This window comes from Macrobrachium nipponense, chromosome 7 (assembly GCF_015104395.2).
Source record: "Macrobrachium nipponense isolate FS-2020 chromosome 7, ASM1510439v2, whole genome shotgun sequence".
NCBI classification, from domain to species: domain Eukaryota; kingdom Metazoa; phylum Arthropoda; class Malacostraca; order Decapoda; family Palaemonidae; genus Macrobrachium; species Macrobrachium nipponense.
In genome coordinates this window covers 16,691,994-16,707,856 of record NC_061109.1, presented here as the reverse complement: position 1 = coordinate 16,707,856, position 15,863 = coordinate 16,691,994, and the positions used below count along the sequence as shown (strand labels likewise).

General features: G+C 39.7%; 1 protein-coding gene across 1 annotated transcript in view; it reads right to left on the bottom strand.

Annotated features, from left to right (window-relative positions):
- LOC135217546 (ankyrin repeat and SOCS box protein 12-like) overlaps positions 1 to 3,788 on the bottom strand; it is a 123,041-nt gene extending 119,253 nt beyond the window's left edge. Inside the window, exon 1 of the mRNA XM_064253514.1 lies at positions 3,630 to 3,788. The gene's annotated coding sequence lies outside the window, so the exon portion shown is untranslated. The remainder of the gene's footprint in view (positions 1 to 3,629) is intronic.
- Positions 3,789 to 15,863: the final 12,075 nt, after the last annotated feature.

Genomic DNA, 15,863 nt, shown 5'->3' with positions numbered 1-15,863 from the left:
CTCTTCTTCTTCGTCAACCTCCTCAGGACCGACGTCAGGTCTGTCATCCAGGACGCCAGCCGGGGGCTGCTGTTGCCGAAGCAACAGGGCCCGGACGTACCTGTCCGAACAGACCAGCATCGGGAGCAGCGGCGCCAGGAAACAGAGACAACATCAGCAGGTGCGAGCATCACAGGAACGGCAGTCGAGACGGCAGGAGCAGGAACAGGAACAGCAGCGGTGGTCACGGCAGGTACGGCAGGCTGTGTGGACGGTACAGATGGTCTAACCAGCGGCACAGACATCATCGGCACCGGTGGGAGGTCCAGGGAGCGAGCTCTTCGGGCACATGACGTCCGGTCGTGGCAACACGGCAAACCCAGGTGGCGGCATCACATCTCCCCCCGAGTTACGGCGACTGGCCCCTGCACCGATGTTGTGGGTGTCACAGAGACCGCGTGCTGGGTGTACACCAGGTGAGGAGGTGACGCGTAGCCAGGTGTTGTCAGGGTCGTGGTGGTGGCTTGTGACCGTATCGTGCGTAACCGCCACGGAGCCCAGCGAGATGATAGAGCAGCCCCTGGACACTCGGCACGCCCTGCAGTCCCAACGACGCCCAACACACCTGTCGAGGTCATCCTTCACGGCAACCGCACCTGAGGAGGCAAAAGTCGGGTGATTAGGAGGATCCTCTACCCGCTCGCGCGAAGACGAGCGGATAGAGACCCAGAGTACAACTCTACGTCGGGGTATCTAGCGCCTCCTCCACACTCGACACATCGGGAAGAGGGGAAGGACCTAGACACCGCGACCCCCGAAGGGGAACGCGAGACGTGGAAGTTGAGCGCGGCAAAAAGGAAAAAGGCAGGAAAGAAGACGAAGTGTCCGTCACCAAAGGAGTCGCGGGAGAGCTTTCCGACGACTCCTTTGCAGGCCTTCGTTTCTTCCTCGCCCTCATACAATGTCCACTGCGCCTCCTCCGACCAGTTCATACAAACATCAGGGCAGGGCTCGGCCCGGGTGCATTCGCGCCGGCACCGAGCACACAAAACATGAGGGTCTATCTCTGGGAAAGATCTGAATTTCCCACATTTGCGCCTTCGGTACCCGAGCAAAGTCTCCTTGGGGTAGCGAGGCGCGGAGATTCCATCATTCAGCGTAATTAATATGAAAAGAGAGAATACTGTACTTACAATCTTTCATACACAATTACAAACAAACAAGAAAGCAAACGACGAGCAGCGGGCAGAGAGCGAACACACACGTCCATCCACTGTGAGGCCGAAAGCAAAAAAGTGATTTGTTTACCTCCCAGTCGCGCGCAGCGCCAGCTCGTCAGACAGCAGTTAACTACCGAACCCCTGTTCGAAAGCTTACGCACCTATCCAGGCTGCCGCTAGTATCTTCCTATTGTAAAAGGACCGAGGTTTGTATGCCGTGTCGGAACAATTAAATTTCATGCAATAAATAAATGAAATGAAAAGAATATTGCAATTGCGAATCCACTTTCATTGCATTCTATTATACAAATTAAAAGGCTCGTGCCGAGCACAATCACACTCTCGGTAACGAACGCACAGGGCAAAAATATAATGAAAAAAAAGAGTACTTACATTTTTCAATTACACACTTTCGCCCAAATACATGACTCGCGCGAGCGCAGCCCTCACGGCCCTCGCACCGAGACATAATTCAAGGGTTCAATTCATGAAAAGAGAGGAAATCGCCGCATCTACGGCGATAACTCCATGTTGGTTCATAATTAAGTAATGAAAATGAAAACAGTGTACTTACAGTTTCATTTTCAAGTCAACAAAAAACCATTAGTAGAAAAACACAATATAAACAAAGCATACGACGATGAAGCGGGCAGAGAGCGATGACGAACACGTCCTTCACACCCGCGGCCGAAAGCAAACGTGATTTGTTTTACCTCCAGCCGCGCGACGATCGGACAAGCAGTTAACTACGTTCTCACCCTTGTTCGAAGCTTACGACCGTTCCAGCTGCCGCTAGCTACTTCCTATTGTTAAAGGACCGTGGTTTGTATTCGTATCGGAACAAACAGAAAAAGAATGAAGCAAACGGGAGTTGGAAAGAAGAATGCATGAAGATATCTGAACCTAATGGTGGCCCTGAAGCAAAGTGGAATGCAGACCAACAGCTGGGCAGGACTTACCCCTAACTGTCTGTAATTAACGACCTTGTTAGAAAGTTACACGGACATTCCAGTTCACGTTCACAAGGTAACTCCTATGTAAAGACCGAAGGTTTTTGTGTTCGTTAGGCTCAGAGGTCTGGATAAATTAATCCTTTATAATAATAATTTGTGTAGGAACAAATAATATTTGTGCGTTTTCCTATACTACCCACAATTGGATTATGCATGCCAATCAGATCTCATAGTCATTAACTCTCTTTCAATAAATCATACTAGAAATTAAAATAAATAAATGTAGTAAAACTGGTATTTGCTTCCTGCCACTTCCAAATGTAGTAATAGATATTTTCTACACCTATGTTGCATGGAATCCACATACCTGTGGACTTTTCGACAACGCTTTTGTTATGCGTAAAACGAAAAATGAGTAATGCAAAAATAAAAAAAAAGGGCTGTAAAAATCCTGAAATGTAAATGGCCAGGAAAAGCTTCATGAAATACATGCACCCAAATAGGTTTTAATGTTACTATGAAGTAAAAAATTAATGGCAAGAAGCATGAATAAGCCAATTGGTAAACATAGAATAGTAGACATGAAAGCAACACGATGAAGACCAGCAAAAAAAACCATGAAAACCATAGAATAAAATGCATAGATGAAGACCTAGACCAGATGAGAATTCAGTCAGAGAGCACAAAACTGAAGGCAGTGGACAAATGTAGTTAATTTCTAACCATGTCAATGAAAGACATGAAGTAAAACCAGTAATGACTAAAAGGATGATACTGACTATTAAGTGTAACTGAACAGCTAGCCTATGCAATGAGTGTCTGGGCATTTTCAACAAGAAATAGGCTAGTAGTACATTTCTAGGTATAGTATGCTCATAATTATGAAAACTTCTTGGAACTTGGTAGTATAGTTCCAAGTTCCTTGTTTACAATGGAGCTTAAGGTTAAACTACCTACCTATAAACAAGCAAGAAAACCTGCTCACAATTTGAAAGAAACATATCCCATTCAGTCTCACTGTTTATCCTATAAAATATTCACACAATTTAGGTAGTACATTTAAAATCAGAATGGCATCTCAATTAATCTGCTCATTCGGCGGCAAAGCTCTAAGAGAGCTTGTGATGATTTGTTTAGTAATCATTATCGCCTATGCTGTCTGACAAGCAGCCTGAAGGAAGGCCTTCTGTAAGCTTTTATTGCTAAGTAGTAACGTTTCAAGGAACTGGCAAGAAACAGTACACCAGAATTTATCAAGCATTATTACCTACATAGGAAAAGTGATCGTAAAAATAATTTCTTTTTCTACAATTAACTATAATTTAGATAAAAATCTAAGGCTTTGCCTTATCTTCCGTTCCTGCATTTGCCTGGCCTCCGCTACCTAGTGTACCTACTAGGTATATACAGCTAATAGAAAGAGGAATGAGGCTCTATGCCTATAAAACATGAAATTCCCTCCGGGGGAAACTCTCACCTGTGGCTGCTACACTGAGGCTGGAGAACAGCAACATTTTCTCGAGTATTTTTAGCCTCATCTCGCACCGCCCTTCCCTGCCGCCAGGTAATCAGCTGGCAGCTGCCAAAATAGATACTGGCCGCACGTTTGTTTTGTTTTGGTTCAAGAGTAGAGCAGAGTAGTTGCAGTGTAGCGTTGCCTCTATAACGGCTCCTCTATGCTTCGCAGTTATATCCTCGTACAGCCTTTAGTGTTCTCTTTCTCTCTTTTTTCTCTTTTTTTCCTCCTCATCAGAACGTTACATTTTTAGATAATTCTGTTCAGCTTTTCTTGGTGGAGTAAAGCTGCAGTAGCATTATTTCGAGTCTATAATCAACGCAAACCTGAAGAAAGGGCAAACAGAAAGTGTGTCTTTGTAACAATACTCGAGTTTATGTTACAATAAGAGTCTACAGTGTGTCTACTACAGAGGCTACTTCGAAAATGCTGAGACAACGAATATGCAATCACGGCAAATAAAGATATTTATTATAATTTGTTGGAAATTATTACTCGATATACACAGACTATACCATAGGTTGAATTTTACCGACCTGTTCCTCCCTCGAGCTCTCTGAACAGTAAAACCTTGAACACCCTTACTCTAGGGAGACTAGATACGATCTATTGCAGATCACCTTGGGGGACAATAACCTAGCAAAGCCTAATTAGCGCTGACCTTCACAGATTCACAGAAAAAAGGAGAGTCCCAGAAGCAACCACTATAAAATTTAAACAACTTAATACAAACAAGTAAAGAACATTTAACATTGATAAACTAAAACAAATTGAAACAAACTAATGAACAAACTGAATCACAATCGGCAACTAGCAAATCAAACTAAGTTAAAGTATAAGCAAATCAAAATGACACAATTTACAGTTAAGGTAACATTAACAAACAACAACAAACAAGCACAAACGAAGAGTTAACACAAAAATTATAACTGAAGGTAACTAAGTTCTACAGTTAGGTTCCATTGGGTCTTGAAATACATAAAAGATATATACGCCGTGAAACTGGACTCAAAGGAACAATGATACTCTCCCTTCCACAACTCTGGAACGTCTCTCCAGTCTCCCCCCAACCCCCTCACCTGTCAAAGAGACGTCGAGGTAAGTACGGTATGCGCATGCGTAACCATTCCAAAATTCAAATTCAAATTCAAAAAATTTATTGACATAAAAAAAAGGCGTCAAAAGGAGCTGATAGTCTAGCTCGAGAGCCCACTCAAAAAATCAATGACGTTACAACCAGTTTTAACAAATGAAAACACTTTCTACATAAATAATTTCGAATTTACAAAAAGTGGATTTACACAAACCTTATAAGACTATTTCACAAGATCAGAATTACACAATACTTAATCGTAGCTATAATTTTCATACAACAGACATTCAAGTAAAGACCACAATTTCAGTAGAAATAGACTAAACCAAATACATCTCTGTTATAATTACATTGAATGATACAATAGCACTTCAAATTGACTTAAATATTGAAATATCCAAAATTTTATTTACATAAAATACATTTTATACCACCTTTACACATAATAAGAGAATTATTATTTTAATGTACAGAAAACAACCACTACCATTTCACATCAAATTCGAAAACAACCATTACCATTTCACATCAAATTTCAAATAAGAAATTTTCTAGGGAACACGGTTGTATACAGTATTACGGCAAACACTAAACATTCTACAGTTAAAAACAGTAATAAAGTAAATCATCAATCCTAATACCTTGTGTCAATGTTTTTAAATTTTTGTGCAATATTCTTGTACAAATTATTATTAATGAAAAAACACCCCATTTGCTCAAAACAATTATTATTAAGATTTCTAAATTCTGCCAAAGAACTACATTCCATAATGAAATGGTGCAGTGTGCGCGAATTAGCAGCGTCACAGTTTACAAGTGGTACCCTCTCCATTCTTATAATGCCAATAGTATTTACAGCCTAGTTTAAGTCTCATAACAATTTCATCACATTTAGCTGAAGACTTCCCATAAGTAAAACGTGTATTGTTACTAATATAATCATAATGAGACATACTGTTACTGCCATTACTCATGATTGCCGTAGCCTTCTCAATGTTCCATCCTTCCCTTACTCTTGCCATGTGCGACTTTATTTTCCTCATACTAACTGAAGTGGCGTAATCTATAGTTTCTTTATTACACCCTTGTTTAGCTCATTCATCAGCAACATCATAAATATACACCACAATGTGAGGGTATCCAGACGAATTTTACACTGTAGCCTGACGCTTTTATAACAGAAACGTACTCTTTGCATTTGGTAACTATTCCAATTTCAGAAGGTACTTTTGCATTTAAAGCCAAAAGAGCAACCTGACTGTCAACAAAGCCTATAATAGATTTTTCCCTTATTTATTCCAAATTTCAAACACTCATAAATAGCAAACAGCTCAGCAGTGGTAGATGAGCTGTGATCACCAATACGTTTAGATATTCTCTTCTCTGTGCTAATACCAAATTAAAAATATTCTCTAATTACAACACCAAGACCAGCTCGACATCCAGTGACAGAACCATCACAATACGCATGAATCACCATATCCCTTGGGTACTGAGATATCTTCTCCAAAACCAGCTGTCTAAGTTCATGGGGATTGTTGTCTCTTTTTCTCAAATCAGGTTGTTCTATACTTATATCTACTTTCTCAGCAATCCAAGGTTTTATTGGACATGAATTAGGCAAAGGTACACAGAAATCAAAAACATTATAGTCACTCAATATTTTACAAAGCCTTCGTGAATATTCATTCAGTCTGAAGAATCCTGGAACGCCTATTTACAATAGTTTTGAGATGCCTATCATTTTGTCTAATCAGTCTTATAAATGAGGAGACTACTACCTCTCTTATTCTTTGAGTGACACTTGGCAAATTCAGCTCCATCCGCATTATTTCAATCCTTGCAGTTCTAGGGCAACCTAATATTACCCTAAATGCTTCATTTAGCAGCAACAATTCCAAGGGCCGAAGATCTTTATCTTTATAGCAACATAAGACTGGAGCGGAGTAGTCTATGATACTTCTAATAGTGGAAAGATATACAGACCTTAATATTGGAATACCTACACCGTTACCATAATTAGACAATACACGTAAAGGCTTCAGCCTGGATATACATATATTCTTCACATCGGTAATTTGATCCCTTATCTTACCCAAGTATTTATAACTTGTTACTCTTTCTAGTTTTACTCCATTCAGCCAAAATGTTTTATCACTTACCATTCGTGATTGATATTTTGTTTTACTTTCATTCACCACAAGACCCAAAGATATGAAAAAGATCTGATATTTTAGCCAACACAATACTCAAAGTCTCCTCTGATTTACATCGTATGAGAATATCATCTCCAGTAGCACTAACAAATCTGTGTCCTCGCCTATGAGCGTGGTAGTTTTTTCAGATGACATTGATACTGCTGTCCTCACAATGTCCAAGTCAGCATCTCCCATAGGATGTATCAAATGGCATCCTCTGATTTTTATGCAATTGCAATCATATGGTTCAGTGTCTGTTTGTTCTCGTTATTAGAAAGGAAATCCTCCATCTTTCCAGGGAATTTTGTTTCAATGATATTCATCTTTTGACCGTCATGATTTTGTTTTCGTCACTGATGTGGACTGTCCTTTGTACTTGGACCACCACTGTAACCATCGAAGACCACCGTAGCCTTGCCATAGTGTTTCACTGTGAATGCTGCATAGTCGTTGGCAGTGGAGGTGTAGGTCCTTCCATCAGTGGTACTATCAAAGCCATAGGGCGCACAGCTTGTACAATAGATTGTCCAATATTCGCCACCTTTCTACAAGTGTCTTTGCCAACAAATAAATGTTGGAGCAAGCATTGCAAGCTTGACGAAATGTATTCTATCGCAGATTGTAGTTCTAGACCGAAATATCAGGATATTGGTCGAGTGAAGGTGTGATCATTGACTTAATGTCGCTCTTAATCAGTTTAGCCGCAGTCTGTATGATGGTTCTTTTCTGAGCCTCTTCATAATTTTTTTGGCAGGCTAAAATAGTCTCTCAGAATGCTACTAGTTTTCTCACGGAATGTTACAATATCATGTTACCCCTCTTGCTCAGCAATGAATATAGATTCCCCGTAATGCTTTACCAGTTTTGATTTTAGGTACTGATTGCCATAGGCCACAGAATCTGGCGGAACCAGACATTCTACCATCATTTTCTTCTGAAAACGAACACATTTTGACGAAGGCTTGCTCTTTGTCAGAGTCCTTTGGTCCTCCAACATTTCGTGGCTTCTTTTCAAGTGGACCATGTGGACCATTTTCATACTGCAAAGGAATGGCCCGTTTTGTGCGAAAATTGATGTCACATGACCGATGGTACACAAATCAGCAGCATGAAGATCCTTTCCAAAATACTCGATTCTACCACGAGCAGTGAGTACCCAGTCATCATTACGATCTTCCCAATGTGAGAGGATTGTCTCCACAAATTAATCTGTTTTGACACAGCTGAATTCATGAAAATCGGCACTACAGGGTGATTATTATCTCTGCCACAGAACAAACAGTGTGATTTGCTGTTAAAAGGTCCAACAGAAACACGTGCACTCCGTTTGAGAGGTTGAGGTGGTTGTAGCTTGGCTTTCTTGAACAATTCTATTTGCTTCTTGTTAATATAACTCACTCTACATCTTTTATGCACTTTGGTACCAGCAACTACCACAATATTGTCGCCTCTGTCAATGCTGGCCTTGCTGATTCCTTCAGCTCCCTTTTCACCAACCACCACAGTTTCATCATCTATCTCACAGCCACATAAAGGACAATTTCCTCGACTAGCCATTTTCTCATGCTCTGATATAAAAACAGAAATTAATGTTAGTAACATTTCAAAGCTGGAGTGGCTGAATGAAAGCAATAAACTAAATGAGTGGGTGTATCAACAAATTTGACCTCATTGCTGGATGACATCACAACATTATGACTGCACCAATAAACTTCCTATAAGCCTTGAATAATGGGTTAAACGTTATTTATCCATTTATAAAGTCACTTGTTCACTGAAATTAGCACTTATTAAAGTACGGAAGAGCTAACTGCCTTCCTAACCAGAATATTAGGTGTTTCTAGTGGTAAAGGCGGCCATCAACCACGACGCCATTTTGACCCATCTTCAGTAACCCAATTTTGGTAAACTTTTGTAGGTTATTTACACATGAAACAACAAACAAAGGCAATAAAACAATATCTTGCAATTTTTTTCGGGGTGATGGGGGTTCATGTCATATTTTGAGTGGACTATAACCCCCATACACGCTTCAACTGGCTCGCAAGCCCCTAATTGACAGTTTAGCTGACATTTGGTGTGAGCGCGTAACGGGACCTTTATAGAGTTGCGTAGAGCACGGTTATTTACAGAAAACGGAAGGTTTGAACAATAATAATCAGTCTAGGAAATTCATTAGAAGCTGTGAGGGTTATATGGAGCGCTTCGACAGTTTCGTGGAAATGATTTTAGTGACATACGACTTTCCTTACGCCCGACAATGGATTTCTCCTACCGATGGAAAGGGTGGATCATCCTCATTTACCCGAGGGAACAGAATAACCCAATCTTTATCTGAAGCCTTCCAAGTGTGAAACCGATATTTATGGCCATGAATTTCCCGCTTCATAGCACTCGCTAAAAGGATCGAAGCCTCTCTCTCTCTCTCTCTCTCTCTCTCTCTCTCTCTCTCTGTTTCTCAAACTGTCACCTGTTTAAGAAATCAATAGTGATCGTCGTCGTGAATGCAAGATCTTGTTTAAAAAAAAAAAGTTTTTTTGCGAAGTATCTCGTTATATATACTGATAAAATCTTATACGCGTAACTACAGGAAAATATAAACATTGAAATACATAGATTATTTGTAAAATTAAATGGACACGCTAAATATATTTGTATGTCAACCCGAACGGTAGATTAAAATAATATTCGTTAATCTTGGCTAAATTTAATTCAATTTTGATAAAATTCTGCTTGAAATACTATTAAAATTGTGAAATAGTGTATATATTTTGTCTAATAACAGATAAAAAAAGTTTCTTTAACTAAACTGCCAGGTTCAATAATTTCTGATTGTGCAGATAACTGTCACCCTATTAAGCAGGTAAGCGCCTCAGTGGCGTGATCGGTATGGTCTTGGCCTGCCACCTCGGTGGCCGCGAGTTCGATTCTCGGGCATTCCACTGAGGGGCTAGAGATATGTATTTCTGGTGATTAAAGTTCACTCTCGACGTGGTTCGGAAGTCACGTAAAGCCGTTGGTCCCGTTGCTGAATAACCACTGGTTTCATGCAAAGTAAAAACACCATACAAACAAACAAACAAATCTATTAACAAGGTATGCATGCTGGCGAAAGTAGCTGTTGATCCCTTTCGCGTTAAACTGTGACTCAGTTCTGTTTTGGAATATTCGTGCATTTTCTGATCATGATCACGCCATCTGTCGATATCCCAGAGAGACAGAATGAAACAGGAAAAAGGTGAGATCCGACCTCCAGCGTAGTCGGGACGCGTGCATGATTTTCGGCCCCTGATGCATAAGTTGTAAACATTATATTCCTAATTCAACATAAATAGAAACATGCTAAAATCTATGGTCAAATAGAGCCTGGTTTTACCAACGAAAATTAAAATAAATATGCTATATTTTATTAGAAATATTTTTTATGTACTGTTTAACATTCACAGTACTCATTTTTTACATTTTCATTATCATAAATTAATCATAAATATCATATCCTATAACTCCTGTATCTTTAACTCAATGCAAAACACCTTTTTCAGACCTTTATATTTTTTTTCCATAAGGCTTTCCTAGCCCTCACTCACCCCCCTTCCCCCCTTCACAACAACAACAGCGAAGTCGTTTGTAGGCTTACTCTAGAGAGAGAGAGAGAGAGAGAGAGAGAGAGAGAGAGAGAGAGAGAGAGAGAAATTTCCACAAAGGAAAGAAAAATGATGGAGTTCAGCAAGGCCTTTCGATTTCTTCTCATTTACTTATGCAGTACCGCATAAGTAAAGGACAAGAAGTCGAAAGGCCTTGCAGAACTCCATTGTTTCCCTCTTTCTCTTTCCTTCGTGTAATTTGTCTATATTCTTAATTTCATCACGTTCAATGTTTTCGTGATTCGTGTATATATATATATATATATTTATATATAAATATATCTAATATATATATATATATAATATATATAATATATATATATATATATATATACATATATATACATAATGTGTGTGTTCGTGCTTATTCCTTAATCAGAATATGGATAATTAGTATTCCTTTTCTGAAGAGAAAAGAGCGTATTTGTTACTCAGATGCGACGAGCCGTGACGGTAATTGGGTAGTTCAGCTGGAACCAACAATTAGAGGATATTTCGTGAATCGGCTCTCAAGGGAGATACGGCAAACCTTCACACGAATCAAAACCGACCCATAAAAGAACTGGAGGTAAGAATTAAATTGCTTTTAATTTCGCGGAATAAGAATAAGACAAATAAAGGCAGCAGTTAGCACCAAATCCTGTCACGTCCGGCACCTGGTGACATAAATAATCATCTAAATTTAAGTATTCTGGATAGCGAAAATCTGATCAAGTCTGCAAATAAACCAACGCCAAGATTCGAGATCGTATATTAGTCTTGTTTTTTTGATAAAGCTAGCGTTATGCCAGCACGGGCTCTTGCTCCTAGATTAGTCTTGGTCATGAGTGACATTATTGTGAGCTGTGAAAAAACTGGAAGCTAACAGTGACTATGCAATGCTTCCAGTGCCTTGCTCACGAGATGGGAAAGGCCTTTCTGGGGGTATTTTCTCTCTCTCTCTCTCTCTCTCTCTCTCTGCACTATACAAAGAACTATTATTTGATTACAGAGACACCTCTTGGTAAACTGAATCAACTGGAGCTTAATCTATTTACAGTGATGTAGCAACAAACTTTGCCTTAAATACTGTACAAATTATTCACACAGATCTCCAGAAATTGAAATGGACAATTTCTTAAAACTTTTTTTATCTGTACACGAAGGTCACTAGTAATTTAATGATAACAGAACAGGTCAAAGTCACTACGCGCTTCTGGATTTTTCACAACTTACAATAATGTCATTCAGGACCAAAACAAATCTAGGGGCAAGAGCCCGTGCTGGCATAACGCTCACTTCATCAAAAACAACTCGTTCCCTTGCTTGAGCCATTAACCACAAATAATTTTACTTTAATAAATTCTAGTCAATTAAAAGGGAAGATTTTGTTGCAAAATTCAGACCTGTTCATGACCAGCTTTGATGTAGAATCCTTATTTACTAATGTACCCGTGGAGGAAACTTTCAATGTAATTTTAAATAGGCTTTTTCCCGAACCCGACACAGTTTTTAGTGGTTTTAACCGCACGGTTTTCAAGACTTTTTTGACAGTGCTGGACCCAGCCTTTATTTTCAACGGTGAGTTATGCAAGCAGGTTGATGGCATGGCGATGGGAAGTCCTCTCGGTCCCACTTTTACCAACATTTTTATGTGCTCCCTTTTTCGAGGGCATTCGTCTGTGCCGAATAGTTAAGCAAATCATGCGCAAAGAAATCCTACGGAAGCTGTTTTTCTAACGAAGTCATACCGCGCTATCAACAATAGGTCCAGTGTTTTTGTGATTTAGTTTGCCTTCTTTTCTAGTCAATACTAATAGCCATAGTGGTGCAACATGTAGTTAGTACTTTACATTATGCACTACTGAAATCCTTTGGTCTGGTCATTTGTACTTGCCACACGATGCTTTATTATTCTAGTCTGGTGTTATGTGCTTATTTTCATGTACGGAAAGCATTTACATTTGATAATATGAGGGTTACTAGTTTATTAAACAGATCACTTCTAGCTCAGTATTTGACATAATGCGGTTGAATAGGGTGGGTGAATTGTCACATTATAATTTACACAATGTAATTCTGGTAATTTTTCTAACAAAATATAAATAATTTTGTTTCCGTGTATGGATGGCTCATTTTCCCCAAAACTAAAGGTTTGTTAAGAAAAACAACTGCTTCATTCACTTTGTCATACTTGAAAACCCCCAAAAAGAGATATTACATGACCAGGTTTGTAAGATTGTGACAAACTTCGTAGATCGTACCGAGTTCGGTACCGTTTCCGTATTGTGTCCGGGTCACTCGTGCGCTGAAAATGAATGATATTTTTTCCAGTCTACTCAGTTGTGTCACAAATGGATTCAGCATCTTCAAAAACCCCTAAAGCCATCCAAAAATCATCAAAATCGATTAATTATTAGCCGATTTGAAAATATTGTGAGTACCTGGAACCCTCGGGACAAAAAAGGCCCCCCATGATATGGGGGGATCCGGGGCGTTGGCCCCCTCCACTTTCCCACAGTATTACACCCAAATGAACCAGAATATGCAACAAAATCAATTTTGACAGCAAAATCCTACGGGAGCTGTTTTTCTAACGAAGTCATACCGCACTATAATAGTAGGCTTTTGGATACTAACTTTTTTTTTTCAACTACGAGGGAACCAATGTCTTCACGGACTTTCTCAAAGTTAATCTGATGGAATGTGTCCAAGATTCATTATTCGTTTTCCTGACCGTATCCATGAAATTGGCCAATTAGTTCTGTCAGACCGTAAGGCAAAACCCATGATAACGGGTTTCTTTCTGTTGAGCAAGGCTCCAGTTGCATTTTCGAATTTATTCACATTCCAAAGACACTTTGTAAAAGTGACAAATATATCTGAGTTATCTGCAAAACTTGATATTTTAATTTTCACCTTATTAGGAAGATCCAGAGCTTGTACCACACTGTCGTCCTGAATTGCTTTATAACAAAAAGCTTCTTGAATTGATTGAATTGAATTGAATATAGAATTGAGGCCAAAGGCCAAGCACTGGGAACTATGAGGGCATCATTTCGCTAAACGAAATCGACGGTCGGTTGAAAGGTGTTACAGGAGGAAAACTCAAAGCATTTGAACGGTATGTCAATTAGGTAGAGGGTGAAAGTAAGGTGGAAGGAAAGGAAGAATATGAAAGGGGTTGTACAGTAAAAGGAAATGAAAGGGGTTACGTAAGGGCCGAAGGACGCTGCAAAGAACCTCAAGTAATGCTTATAGTGCACTGACGGAAAAATGCGGAAGAAAACCCATGGCCGGAAGGGCTTGGTCATGTCTAACAAATCTTTGGGTTTCAAACTCACGGGATAAAGTACCATTAATAACTACTCTATATTGTTTAAAAAGACTCGATCATGTTAGTGAATTGAAGTGGAAAACCAAATTTCTGCACGACCCTCGATAGATGATCATCAATTACTCTACCAAAGGCCTTTGACCAGTCTGGACATAGAGAGAGCGAGGCCGCCTCTGACGTCTCATTACTGACATATTGAATCAAATCTCCAATAATGTTCTTGCAAGAAACAACTGACTTACCAGAACCAACACAGAATGGAAGTTACGAGATCACCTCCTCAGTCACAAGTGAAACCTGTTAGTTAATATCTTCGTGGATGTTTTGTAATCAGTATTTAATAAAGTAATAGGTCGCCATTCCTCTAATTTGGAACAGGTCTCCTCATTTTGAAATGAATTTAATGGCACCTAAATTTTGGGATACTGGCAACCCATGTGTTTTCGCGTATTTCAATGCCGCTGCGAAGTCATAGGTTCCTCGTTGGATGTGCTCGCCTACCGATTCGGTAGTCGCGAGTTCGATTCCCCACTCTGGTGACCAGAAATTAATTTCCCGATATAATGTGGTTCGGATCTCACAATAAGCTGTAGGTCCCGTTGCTAGGTAACCAATTGGTTCCTAGCCAAGTAAACAAAAATCTAATCCTTCGGTTCAGCCCCAGGAGAGCTGTTAATCAACTACTCAGTGGTCTGGTTAAACTAAGATATACTTATTTATCTGCGAAGTCATTCTTCATGATATCCCCGAAGGCAAGATAAGATTCAATGGACAGACCCTCTCTCCCAGGAGTTTGACCTTCATTAGGTGATGGGATGAGTTTTTCTATCCTTCTCATCCAATCATTGTGAATCTTGCTCTGACAAGATTCCACGTTCCTTCGGTCAACATTTCGACTTCTTAATGAGACTCCTATAGTCATTATTAATATAGGAACATAAATCTTTTTGAGATTCGAGTGTGTTTCCGTTGTTCAAGATGAGTTCGTTGCAAGAAGCGAGTCGAGGTTTTTCCTTTTCCCTTCCTAATGAATAAGATGACACTTTCTCTCGTTTGTTCAATTGATCCATCTTAGCTCGTTTTTTCACTCCTTCCATAAGTTCACCCAATTCTACTATCATATATTTCCCACAGAAACAATATTTTGTTCATGTAATCATTCATCACCCTGTGGTAGGGATGTAAGAATACTACAACCGTAGGTCCTGCGTGTCGTAAAAGGCGACTAAAAGGACAGCTGCTGCCTTGCAGTCCTACTTTTTTTTAGTAAAAGGCCATAGCCCACCACCAATAACTGTGGAAACTGATGCCATGCAGGTGGACTTTTTAATCAAAGGCGAGGCCCACTGCCAATAACTGTGGTCGATGACAGCAAGGGCATGCGGTCGTAAAAACACTTTTGCCAAATAATAAAACACGCCTGATGTTGTAAGGAAAGGCGCATCAGGCAACCGACCCCTTAGTGTAGGGATAACAGTGGGAAGGAAGAATAGTAATCATTCAACTGGCAACACATGTTACGAGTGTCATTTTTTTAAAATAAAGATATTGGTAAAAGAAATATAAAATCAATTGCAATAAAAATAACAGTGCAGTTTCTTAGGTTGTGGAGTATTCCATTTTTTACTGTACCCTGAACAAGTGTATATAATAAACACACGAAAGTGCTTGTACTTATAGCCTTTTGATATTTCCTTCTGGCTCTTGTATTATGTTATATGTATAAATTTCAAATGAAAGATGAGTCTGCTGCCAACCAAGTCGCAGAAGTCCTAAAAGAAGTTGGAACCTGAGCATCTATGTATATACCTAAGGAGTTACTTAGGCAGGCTAACTGCCTTGCGTACTACCAGTGTGTGGCTTGGTTGGCAGGGGTCTTGTCTTTCAATTGAAAGACCTGGGTTCGATCCTGATGGGAGTCAGAAAGTTATTTCTGTTCCGCAC